The sequence below is a fragment of the Xyrauchen texanus genome, chromosome 14 (genome assembly GCF_025860055.1).
Source record: "Xyrauchen texanus isolate HMW12.3.18 chromosome 14, RBS_HiC_50CHRs, whole genome shotgun sequence".
NCBI classification, from domain to species: Eukaryota; Metazoa; Chordata; class Actinopteri; order Cypriniformes; family Catostomidae; genus Xyrauchen; species Xyrauchen texanus.
The window spans coordinates 43,868,174-43,881,274 of NC_068289.1; the positions used below are offsets into that span (position 1 = coordinate 43,868,174).

The following is a 13,101-nucleotide window of genomic DNA, read 5'->3' on the forward strand; positions in this document are numbered from 1 at the left end:
AAAACTTATTTCAAGTACATTTCTAATCAAATGGTTAAAGACATAAATTCAGTGAAGAGTGCCCAAACTTTTGACTGGTAATGTACATGAACACAATCTGCATGAAGCAACATGTAGCTGATCCTGAATCCAAACGCATTGCACTACTCTTCCCCTGATAGTGCCTCGAAGAGTTTAAGAGCCTGTTTATATTGAAGTGTCGTGTTCTCAGCCTGTCGGAGCCGCTGCTAACAGATGTGATCCCAGCACAGCACCCTCACATCATAGATTATTGTGACCCATCTCCACCTGTCAGCGATCAACTTAACACATGCCACAGCCTGAGCACTTCTTCTACTGAGACCAGCCGTGCAGGAGGGCACATCATCATGTGACTTGTGACAAAGGATGAAAATGTAAAGGAATTTAATGATTCTGGTTCTGAAGCCAAGACCATATTAGGTTGAGCATAGGGTTGCAACGGTATGAGATTTTCACGGTATGATAACCGTCTCAGAAAATATCACGGTTTCACGGTATACGGTATTACACAATTACTAATATTAGTGAAAACAGAAGGGTTATTTTATTTCTTTATTTTTGAGCGAACACTTTATTATAATTGAAACTTGAAACCATTTATTTTATTGAAGTATGTGTTACACTTTTAAGAATGATGCGGCATCCACTCTTGGTACATATGTGTAAAAAAAGTGTCCCTTTTGAAAATAAATAAATATAAAAAATAAGAAAGCTAACAGAATTATAATAAACAGAAATATAAACATGATAAAAAAATATCATGTAACTATAACATGTTATATAACTAAAGCATGTTAGTTTACATGTTAGCATAGCATGTTAAATGAACTACTAAATGAAAAATAACATCAGCTGTGTGAGCTTTTAAAGTAATGTCCTATGATTATTAACAGTTAATATATACTGTAGGTGTGTGACAGTGAGGTCAGACTGCTCGTGTCTGTACCTTTAACAGATTTTACATTGGAAATCAAGTGTCGACCTGCCATAGATTAAACATAACCTGTATTTAATGTATCCTGGGTTGCATTTCCTTTTATGTTGCATAGTTTTTTTCATGATTTTCCAGTACAAGGACATCCATCAAGTGACATTATTTTTGTTGTTGATGTCAACAACGAAATCTACAGGAAGTTTTCTCTCCCCCTTTTAAAAATTGAAGAGCATATTTACTTATATGAAGTATCAATTTTCTGAAGTGTATCTGTGACTAATGAGACTATTCTGCAATTGCCTAAAGTATTGTATTGCTCTACAAAGATAGATACTTTTCTATCAGGCATTAAAAAACTGAATAAAGGCGGAGATTATAAATGTATTTTGCCATCTCTACTTCCCTGTTAATTTATTATTCAGTTTTAATAATATAATAATAATAAAAAAAAGAAATTTATAGAACTTTTAATGTTTGTCACAAAGCGGGCGAGTTTACTTATTTTTTTCTAAAACTTTACCCGTTTACATGCTAAAAGGGTCATGATGCGGGTCTCCTCGATGGTTTCAGCACACAACTGAATAACACAGATTGAATGAATATGATAAATGATTACTGCAAAGTTAGATTAACATACAGGTGCGAAGGGACTTCAACGTTTCTAAATTGCACAAATAAAAAATACATTTACATATTTGTATCTGGCTTGCTTTTGCTCGCATGTCAATGATGCCGAGATCTACTTTTATATTTAATTTAATCACTGAGAAGGTTTACCTGCAAAATTGGTAGCAGCAAACATCACAAGCAGCCTCAAGAATGGACACAGAGTAGCCGTATAACACTTTTCCTTGAGCAGAATATTGCACTACAGATCGCTAAGTTTGTTCAAAGGGGAAAGCTGGGGGTGTTTCGTCTCTTATCTGGTAACCCTGAGCATGTTAAATGCTTGTGGAGCCGCGTTAGGTCCCAATGCAAGTTAAATAAAAATGCTTTTACGATAAATGAGCCACGGGCCACATTAAACCATGTGGAGGGCCTGATCCAGCACGCGGGCCGTATGTTGCCCATGTCTGCTTTAGCTGTTTGCGAGATTATCATTAAATCTGCCTCGGCAGTCCTAAATAGTCTATCACTTGGGCGGCCGCCGAAATATCTTCAATGGGAGAACCATGGCATTGCTGACCCAGTCCAAATAGACCAATTGAGAAACACTGCTTTAACTCACACACACACTCATGTCAGACCCCCTCACCTCGCTTCTCTCAGACATTTTCTCAGACATTTTTTCACGTGCGTGCGTGTGTATGTGTTGCAAGTTGATGAGTCTGACAGGCAGACAAGGAATAAAGGAGATGCGCATGTGAGATTCTCCATCCGGTTGCATTTTTTTCTCAATACTGTAGATAAGCAAATGTACATGGTATGATAACCGTCAATTTTCAAACCGTGGTATAACGTGAAACCGGTATACCGCTGCAACCCTAGATGAGCATGTAAAATTATTTTTGTCAGGATATAATGTCACTCTCGATAATATTGAGATAATATGATAAATCAATAATAAATCACATATAAAAAATAATATTAATCAAAATGTTAAAATATACCATCAACTGACTTTTCTGCAACAATCAAAACATGCAGCTTTCACATGTGTATTCCTTGTATTGAGCCAATAGTGTGTGATCTTTCCATCTTCTATCCATTGGTCACACGTCTTCTTGTCATACAAATTCGAAGGTCAGAGATTGATAAACTTTCATGCACAGCGGCATGCAAAATCTGCGGCGCTCCTGCATGTGACGCTAACAAAACAACTGGACAAAGCGCAGCAGTAAACAACGTCCGTCTTGTGCATGTTTACATCAAAAAACTATTAAAAAACTGTGCAGATTGATGCAAAAAACACGTACGGTGTGAACGGTCACTTAGGATGTACAAACAAATACAGGAACAGCTTACAGCACTGTTTTAAAAAAAAGACAGACCTTATAAGATAAACACACCACTAACTGGAGAGCTGGAAGAATTTGCTCAAGCAACAATTGAACCTCAAAGAGTGTCTGCTGGGAAACTACTGTAGATAAGCATTTATGTGTATAATGTTGGAAGTGTAACGTGATTTGGCGAAAACAGAAGCAATTTTCTCTAAATGTGCCTGTAAGTGCTGTCAGTGCATCTGATTCTCCCTGTTACCAACACAACACCCAACACAAACACTTACTCTCTTTTTTATAAATGTTAACAAAGTCTTTGTTATTTGCACTTACATACATTTTTAATGGGCTAGTTCACCCAAAAATAAGTTATTTCGTTATTTTCTCACCTCTGAACACCTCTAAGGGTGGGTAAATGATGACAGAAGTAGTCTAAGACTAGGTAGACAACTTTGCGTTATACCTACCAGATCCCTGTAATCATGTTAAAGTTCTTCCTCATACTGTATACTCTTTCGTTAATACAGGAATAACGTAAAGCAGTCCCACACAATGATAGCTGCACTAACATATAGTGATATATTGTAAACATTACTGCAAAATCTCTACAGTTTGATACATTTCTACCGTCACACAGTATGTACATTATACCGACCAACGTTACTGACAGGTTGTCTTGCCTACAGTCAAGCATGGTGGTGGGAGTGTCATGGTTTGGGGCTGCATGAGTGCTGCCGGCACTGAGGATCTACAGTTCATTGAGGGAACCATGAATGCCAACATGTACTGTGACATACTAAAGCAGAGCATGATCCCCTCCCTTCGGAGACTGGGCCGCAGAGCAGTATTCCAGCATGATTACGACCCCAAACACACCTCCAAGATGACCACTGCCTTGCTAAAGAAGCTAATGAGGGTGAAAGTGATGGACTGGCCAAGCATGTCTCCAGACCTAAACCCTATTGAGCATCTGTGGGCATCCTCAAACGGAAGGTGGAGGAGCACAACGTCTCTAACATCCACCAGCTCCGTGATGTCTTCATGGAGGAGTGGAAGAGTACTCCAGTGGGAACCTGTGAAGCTCTGGTGAACTCCATGCCCAAGAGGGTTAATGGTGGCCATACAAAATATTGACACTTTGGGCCCAATTTGGATATTTTCTCTTAGGGGTGTACTCACTTTTGTTGCCAGCGGTTTAGACATTAATGGCTGTGTGTTGAGTTATTTTGAGGGGACAGCAAATTTACACTGTTATACAAGCTGTACACTAACTACTTTACATTGCAGCAAAGTGTAATTTCTTCAGTGTTGTCACATGAAAAGATATAATCAAATATTTTACAAAATGTAGGGGTGTACTCACTTTTGTGAGATACTGAATATAACTATATATAACTATGTATATATATATATATATATATATATATATATATATATATATATATATATATATATATATATATATATATACACACAGTGATGTGGAAAAGTATTTGCCCCATCATTTGCCCCCTTCCTCTTCTATTTTTGTGTAAAACACAAACTGCCCCTTAAACTTAATAGCTGTTTGTGCCACCTTTAGCAGCAACAACTGTAACCAAATGCTTCATAACTGGAGTTTGGGTTCAAGTCAGGACTTCCTATGCTATGGATCATTGTCTTGCTGCAAAATCCAGTCGCGCTTGAGCTTCAACTCACAAACTAATGACTGGACGTTCTGGTAGATAGCAGAATTCCATCAATTATTTCAAGTCACCCTGGCCCTGAAGCAGGAAAACATCCCCACACCATCACACTGCCACCACCATGCTTGACCGTAGGTATGACGTTCTTTCTGCAGTTCCTTGGAAGTTGTCCTTGGCTTTTTTGTGACCTTCTGGATGAGTCGTTGCTGTGCTCTTGAAGGAATTTTGGAAGGTCAGCCACTTCTGGGAAGGTTCACTACTGTTCCAAGTTTTCTGCATTTGGAGTAATGGCACTCATTGGCCACTCACAGTGGTTCTTTGGAGTCCCAGAGGCTTTGAAATAGCTTCACTTTTTCACATAGGCCCAGTAGGTATTGGATAACCTTTTTGCTTCAATAAATAACATAATATTTTAAAAAGTGTATTTTGTGTTTACTCAGATTGCCTTTGTTTAATGTTAGATTTTGTTTTGAATTTCTGAAACAATTTAGTATGAGATATACACAAAAACAGAAGAAATCAGGATGGGGCAAATAATTTTTCACAGTAGGCCTACTGTATATACTTTCTGATTGCAGAATTAAATAATATCACCTGGAAGTTATATATGTATGATATATGTAATTAGGGTGACATTCCATTACAAAAATGAACCATGGTTTTACCACAGTAACCATAGTTACAAATACCATGGTATTTGGAGTAAAACCACAGTTAACTACAAAATGTATCATGATAACTAAAGTCATGGTTTCTACAATATTACTATAGAAACAATGGTTTCTCCCAAAAATGAAACATGATTACTACATTGTAATTGTACAATGAGATCTGTCTGGTCTGCTACCCTATCAGCAAAACCTGTGACCCTAAAAGTTATAGTTTATAAACGTTTTGGGTAGTGACCCTAAAGATATAACCACTGACATACTCCACATACTACATCTTATGAATCCATAATACCATACTAGCACATATAGACAGCAGTATGTTGTCCCACAAAGGCTCTTGTGGGCTCCACCTCTTTAGAGAGTATCTATAATTTTCAGCCTACTTAGCATGATCCACAAGGTCCTGTCCGTCAATGTATGGATCTATAATTGTATATGTGTGTGGGCAGCAGAAACAATGTAGTGGGCACATTTGCACAGATCTAACACTTCCAAGGAGACTGGAGAAATATTAACACTTGATGTTCCCAACAGGCTGTATTGCATGGGTACCACTCATTAGAAGTGGTTGAAATTATAGTTCGAAACACACTGAAGAAAGGGTTTATCAGAATACGGCTGTGGCAGTTTCTTGCCACACCAGTACCTCTTGATTATTATGTCATTGGTTTATATTGAAGAATAAACTCTAAAATTACAGTACATTGAGTCTGCGATTTATGCAATAATATCAGGTTCCTTATTTTCTTTTGTTTCTTCTTTACTTCTCAGACAAGCATGTCTTGTTCTCTAGGTAAGCTACAATACATCTATGTTACCTGTGTTACATTCATGTTCACTTAAGAAAGCATCTAAAAACGTAGATTGGAATTAATCATCTTGTTTTTTAGCAGTGATTTGTAGTTTTGTCATCAAACAGTATAAATTTCAAACTTAAATTCCAGTTTCATCATAATTTTGTAATGGTGAATACAATAAAACCACAATGGTTCAGACAATTCTCAACTATGTAATGAAGGTAGATTATAAACCAATGTTTGAATGGTATTTTTCATTAATGTCAAGTTGGGGCAGGTTGTCACATGTAATTTAAATGTTGCAATTTTGAATTGATTCATTTCAGTATATGCTGGTCAGAACAATGGTTTCATATTTTGTTTATTATCTTGAATATTTTGCTGTTTAATAAATTAATGTTATTAATGGTTTTTAATGGCATGTTTAAGTCCATTTAACAACTTATCCCATCTAGTGTAACAACATGCAGACTATTGTGGCATGTTGTCACAAAAGGTCAACATGTGTTAAACGAACTGGATCTTTCTATATGTGAACTTGACTTTGAAAAATAAACCCTTCAAATTATTCTCTGAAGTAAAAAGTGTGACAACTAGTCCTGGGCTCCCCATAATTAAAGATCCCTTAAAGACTTTAAAGGAGACTTGACATCTTAGGAAGGAGATTTGGAATTCTATTGAAAATAAAATCTAAGTATTGATGCCTTTAAAATGAATGTATTGTCATTTAGCTTCTCTTATAATGCTTTCGTAGTATTTAGTACTCAATGAATAAGGTTGCGTTAATAACTTCAAGCATGCTCAGGATGACTGGCTCCAATAACCTACTTCAGCATCGTTTACGCGTTAACCCTTTCCAGTGCACACTCGCCAAACGCGCTGCCCTTTGTAAATAGACTACTCGCTATTCTGCATCTGAATCTCTATTGTTCTTATAAACACAGATCTCCAGAACGTTTTTGCACACATAGAGGATCTAAACCGCTATTGATCCATCTTAATTATGCAACCATTTACATGCATCTTCCAAATGCTTCACCTCCCTACACGCATCTAAACATCTTCCCCGCAATATCCAATTGTCTCTGTTTTTCGCACACATGTCGGCTTTGTTATTCACCACGCCACCCCTGCTATCATCATATCCATTGGGAAATTGATTTGTGCCATATGCTCTGGAGGAAGGAGCGCCTACACGAATCCACTGTAGTCAAGTTGTACCCGCAGCTTTCCCTCATTGTGAAACATGTCGAACATGTGTGACGCGCCTGCATGGACACCCTCATCAGCACCTGGACAGAGTCGCAATGGCCTACCTGTGTGTTCGGAGAGGTGTCCAAGCGGAATGACAGTGAACCAGAGCGGTTAGAGCGCGCGGCGGCCGTGCAGATCCATAGTGAAGGCTCTCCAGCTGCTCTCTCTCTCTCTCTCTCTCTCTCTCTCTCTCTCTCTCTCTCTCTTCTCTTTCTCGGTCTCTCTCTCATCCGCGAGTGATGCTCGCAACAGCCACTAGATGATGCTGAGGGGTGGGCGCGTTATGGATGCACTACACGATCCCCAGTTCACTCATTAGTGGTGTTTACAAAACAAAGAACCACTACTGCTAGACTGTAAAAAGTTGTAACCTCCCATATTTACATTAAGGAGCTATTTTAACTAATCTAACCTATATATATATATATATATATATATATATATATATATATATATATATATATATATATTTTTTTTTTTTTTTTTTTTATTATTTTTTTTTAATATAGGGCAATCGCTCAGCGGTTAAAGCTCTGGATAACTGACCAGAAGGTCAGGGGTTCAAGCCCCAACACCACCAAGAAACCACTGTTGGGCCCTTGAGCAAGGCCCTTGAACCTATCTGCTCCAGGGGTGCCGTATCATGGCTGACCCTGCACTCTGACCCCAGCTTAGCTGGGATATTTGAAAAATAAATAATTTCACCATGTATATGCAGAAATGTACCTGTATGTATAATGTGTGACAATTGATCAATTTATTTTTATTATATATATTACTCTCTAAAGAGGTGGAGCCCACCAGAACCTTTGTGGGACAACATACTGCTGTCTAGATATGTGTTAGTAAGGTATTATAGATTCATAAGGTGTAGTATTTACAGTTTGTCAGTATATACTGTCGTTAATGTAATGTATTCAGGTTGATTCAGTAATGTTAAATAATATTTTTTGAGTTCAATGAAAAAAGTTTATTTAAATGTTAGAGTACAACAGGGCAAATATAATTTTTTATTTTATTTTGTTCCAAAACATTAAACAACAATCTACTTAAAAATGACTTAATAAAATAAAAAAATACTTTCCTTAACACCTGTATGCAACTGTACACAGCAAAATATTTATGATCCATGAGATTATTGTGTGCAATGTCTAAAGTTTGATTTAAAGGTAATTTGGTCTAAAAATGTGCTCAAAATAAGAAGACTGTATACAATAAACATACACTGTACCCCCCACCCCCACCCCCACCCCCACCTTACCTCTAACCTCAACCTAACCTTAAACCAACCCTTACTCTAAAACTTAACTCTAACTATAACCCCAAACCAAAACCCTAACTCTACTCCTAAACCTGTACCTCAACCTCAGTAGCAGCAAATGTGAACCTTGTGAGACTTTTGCAGAACAACATGTAGTTACACAGTAAATACACTGCATTGTATGTATTTTAATATTAGTACATAGTAGTTAAAGACATCATATAAAGTGTGACCATATCATAAAAAATTATTAGCACACTGAAACAGCAATGTGATAGATTGTGAGCTGACTTATAAAAGCAATGGCTTACATGTGATTGGCTAGGAATTACCCAGCTAATGGTGCGATGATGTACAGCTGCTAGTCTTCCCGCTAGAACTACGCTGCGATTACATTTCCTGTCAAATAATAATAATAAAAATATGACTCGCTTACCTTTTAGTGCCTTGCAGCAAAATTAAACGAACATATTTCAGAAAATCTGTAATGAAATCAGACTCGGACTGATGAATTCATGGACTGTTTCCAAACTTACAAATTGCTCATTTTCTTGTTCCTAATCTAATTGATTTCTCTCATTATGTCTTTGTTTATAATTGAAAGAAGCTCTTCCCATGCTGTATTTTTATTTGTATGTATTCATGTACACAACAGCTGGCTTATAAAATTATTGAGAGGAGCTAAAACTGACACATAGAAATGGATTGTTTACCATGGATAAACCTGATGTTGTCTTTTTGCTGAAAAGGTACACTTTTGTTTTTAGAACGAAGTAGATTATTTATATAGGTTTTATTTAATTATAAATAAGTTATGAGAGGTTACTTGAATGGCTCTAGTATAAAAAGATGGAGATACTGACCCAAATCTTATTGCTTTATTTTTGAGAGCTTTTGTTGTTCCAGGCCAACTGTGGTGATGCTTTATTGATGACTTTTTCCACTACACTAACAAAACTTTACTAATGGGCTTTTCACACATCAAATTGTTAACAGGGTAATTTTCAACCCTATGGACAAATCCTGGGTACAAGACACTATTGACTAAGTTGTGTAAATTACACATGCCACAGACAATGCTCAGATGCGTTTGACATCTTTTCAGAAAGCAGATTTGTTTCACTTTGCCATGTTTTTACAATGTGGCAGTAGGAAATGACAAAAACAGGGTTCACCGAAGCACTGAGGTTTATTAAGTGTGTTTGCTAAGGCACCACTAATACTATAGCTCTAACTTAGGGTAAAGGATTTCTCAAGACTTATATTGTAGTAGAAACCTGAAACCTGAGCATATCTATGGACTACAATATCATAGAGTCTTTGTTGTGGGCTCTTTTAACTTGCAATTTCCCAGAACACAATACAGTAGAAACAGCTAAGCAACATACTAAAACCCACACAGAACACCTTAGTAACTGCATAGCAATGCCCTGGCAACCACCCAAAACACCCTAGCACAATGATAAATGCAAGCACCACTCACATTTTCTCAAAAAAAAAATCAAAAGCTAGTTGACATTAGCTCCCCGATGATGAATTCCCTGTGTCAGCAGAATGTTTAAAATATTCATGAGCTTTTTAATGGTTTTCATTCCCATCCCAGAGTTTTTTTAAGATGAGCTTAAAAAGGCAAAGCCTGATACAGCTGATATAGCTATATATCAACATACCTCTGAGCACTACAAAAACCAAATGAATAGTGTGAACTGTGTTATGATGCTAACATTGATCCATCTCTAATGTAGACTGAAAATACACTGATCAGCCACAACATTCAAACCACTGACAGGCAGTGGTTAAATTGGCTTTTGTAGGGAGGGGGAGCCCTTATTTACAGTGAATGGTCATCATTCAAAATCCTGCCGTAAAATGACTTAAAGGGGATCTTTTTCCAGTATTAATGTGTAAGGTAGGGTTGAGTAGTTATTCAAACAAAGACAAATAATTTACAATTCACTTACTTTATTATTATTTTTTACCTTGAAAGTTAACAGGCAGGAAACAGATTTCACCCTCGGAAAATGTATGAAATGAACATGTTTGAAAATATTGGTTGGCAAATATGTAAACATCTTTTTATACAAAAAATTTATGTTGATTTAAAGTGCTCATATTATGCTTTTTGGCTTTTTCCCTTTCCTTCATTGTGTTATATATCTTTTTTGTGCATGTTATAGGTTTACAAAGTCCAGCCCAAAGGGACTTACTATCTCCAACAGAAAACACTGTTCGCAAACTGCTCCAAACAGCTCTCTTATAGTCCAGCCTTTACTTCCGTGACCAACGTGAGTCACTTTGTAACACACGTTATAATGCTCATCTAGCATGGCATGCTCTCATACTCTGCAACTGACTAGCTAGCAGTGCTTACCTAGCTACTGAGCATGTGCGACTCCCAACAAAGATGGAACAAAAGTGTTTCAGTCTCATATGCCATGTATTTGCCAGCAGTCAGGAGATTAAAAATAATTCAAGTGGAATAACAATATTTGGTGCTGAAGGAGACGGAGCTGAGCTCCGGCAGGGTGTGTTGTGGACCTGAGGAGGCTCCGGCCCAATTTAACCTCTGCTGACAGGTGAAGTGAATAACATGTATTATTTAATTACAATGACACCTGTCAAGGGGTGGGATATATTAGGCAGCAAGTGAACAGTCAGTTCTTGAATTTCATGTGTTGGAAGCAGGAAAAATGGGCAAGCATAAGGATCTGAGTGACTTTGTCGTGTAGCCATCACAATTTAAATTTTTTCATTCGAAATTTACTTGAGTGAGAGTAAAAAGTACCCACATTTAAACCTACTCTAAAAGTAAATTATTTTCCAACAAGTTACTCAAGTTTAACATTTCGATATAATTTTTTATTCATAAAAGCATAATAAGCAATACAAGCATCAACAACCCTATCAGAAAACATTTCCAATCAATATAGTAGTGTGATGAGGAGGAGGGCATGGCTGGGCCGTGCGGGTGCACGGCCAGCGCTGAGTCTCGTAATCAGTGGGTGAACGTGTCATAATCATAATTTGTGTTCTGCAGAAGAAAGGTGTGGAGGTGTGTATGAGGGTGATTAAATTATGAGAGAATATTCATTTTTGGGTGAACTATCCCTTTAAAGTGATAGCTCAGCCTTAATTTATTATTCTGTCATAATTTCCATACCCTCATGTTGTTCCAAACCCATGTGACCTTCTGAATTCTGTGGAACACAAAATATGCTAGAAAGAATGTTAGGGACTGATAGTCTCAGTCAACATTCACTTTCAAAAAATAAAAAATAAATATATATATATATATATATATATATATATATATATATATATATATATATATATATATATATATATATATATTTTTACATGACTGGCTCTTATATATATACATGACTGGCTCTTACACATCTCTTTTATTGTAGGATTTTTCACAACCTGCCCCAGAAACTGAAGCCTCTACCTCAATGGGCTTCAGAAGGAATGTGAACAAGGTAATGCTTTAAACCCTTAATTACAGTCAGTCCTATGTTTGTAGAAAGTCATGCCACGTTTTGTGATTTGATCAACCTCCAGAAAACGTGTAATGATTGTTTGTGGTGGAATTGTTTCAAGTGGAAACAGACTCAGTCAGGGCCCTGTGTTCACTGAAGGAGCTGGACTGTGAGCTGAGGAGGCTCCAAATTAAAAAAATTAAATTGGAGATCAAACAGCTGGAAAAAACAGATCTCAGTATGTGAACTTTTCTTTTTTTTAACCAAGTTACCCTGTATGAACACTATGAATGTTTATTAATGTCATTTTTCTTTCTCTCTTTCCTCCCTAGCCACATGACCAATAAAACAGTTTGAGACCTATCATCAGTGTCAGTGTGCTTTTATTAAGTAAAATATTGTGTTGTGATTGCATCTCTGACAGCTGCGCCAGCTGGGTGGTCAATTGTGATGGGGTCAATTTCATCAGGGAGAAGCTGGTTTTGTGGTGGTACTCGCTCCTTTCTGATAGTGGCTATATTGTGCAGAATGGCACATGCAGCCACTATCTGTGATGCCCGCTCTGGTGACACTCTTAAGCGCCTAAGGCAGTTGAAGCGTGCCTTTAGGATGCCAAAGGTCATCTCGATCTTGACCCTGGTTTTACTGAGGGCCACATCGAAGCGGTTTTGTGGCCCTGTCTGAGGGTCAGGATAGGGGTTAGCAAAAACCTCTGGCATGCATAACCTCGATCTCCTACCAACAGGCCATCAAAAAGCCCTGTCATAGAACAGAAAAGGGAAAAATTGTGTAAGCTTTTCAAATTAAAACTTTAAAGTGTACTGTACCAATTTTAACTTGCCTTCCTCAAAGCGCTGACACAAAATAGACTCACGGAAAATTCGTGAGTCATGCACTGAGCCAGGCCATTTGGCATCCAAACTTGTGATCATGCATTCATGATCACAAGTCATCTGCAGATGAAATGTACAGTAAATAATTGTCCTATCTGTTAGTTACTTATTTAAAGATTGATCTCAATGCAAATAAAAATAACTTCAAATACCTGAACATTAA

The 13,101-nt window shown here is 37.2% G+C and overlaps 1 long non-coding RNA gene across 1 annotated transcript; it reads left to right on the forward strand.

Moving 5' to 3' along the window:
- Positions 1–11,974: 11,974 nt before the first annotated feature.
- On the forward strand, positions 11,975–12,403 carry LOC127654788 (uncharacterized). The gene is made up of 3 exons (XR_007971969.1): positions 11,975–12,045; positions 12,167–12,283; positions 12,378–12,403. It is a non-coding gene; the product is annotated as an uncharacterized LOC127654788 (long non-coding RNA).
- The last annotated feature ends 698 nt before the right edge of the window (positions 12,404–13,101 follow it).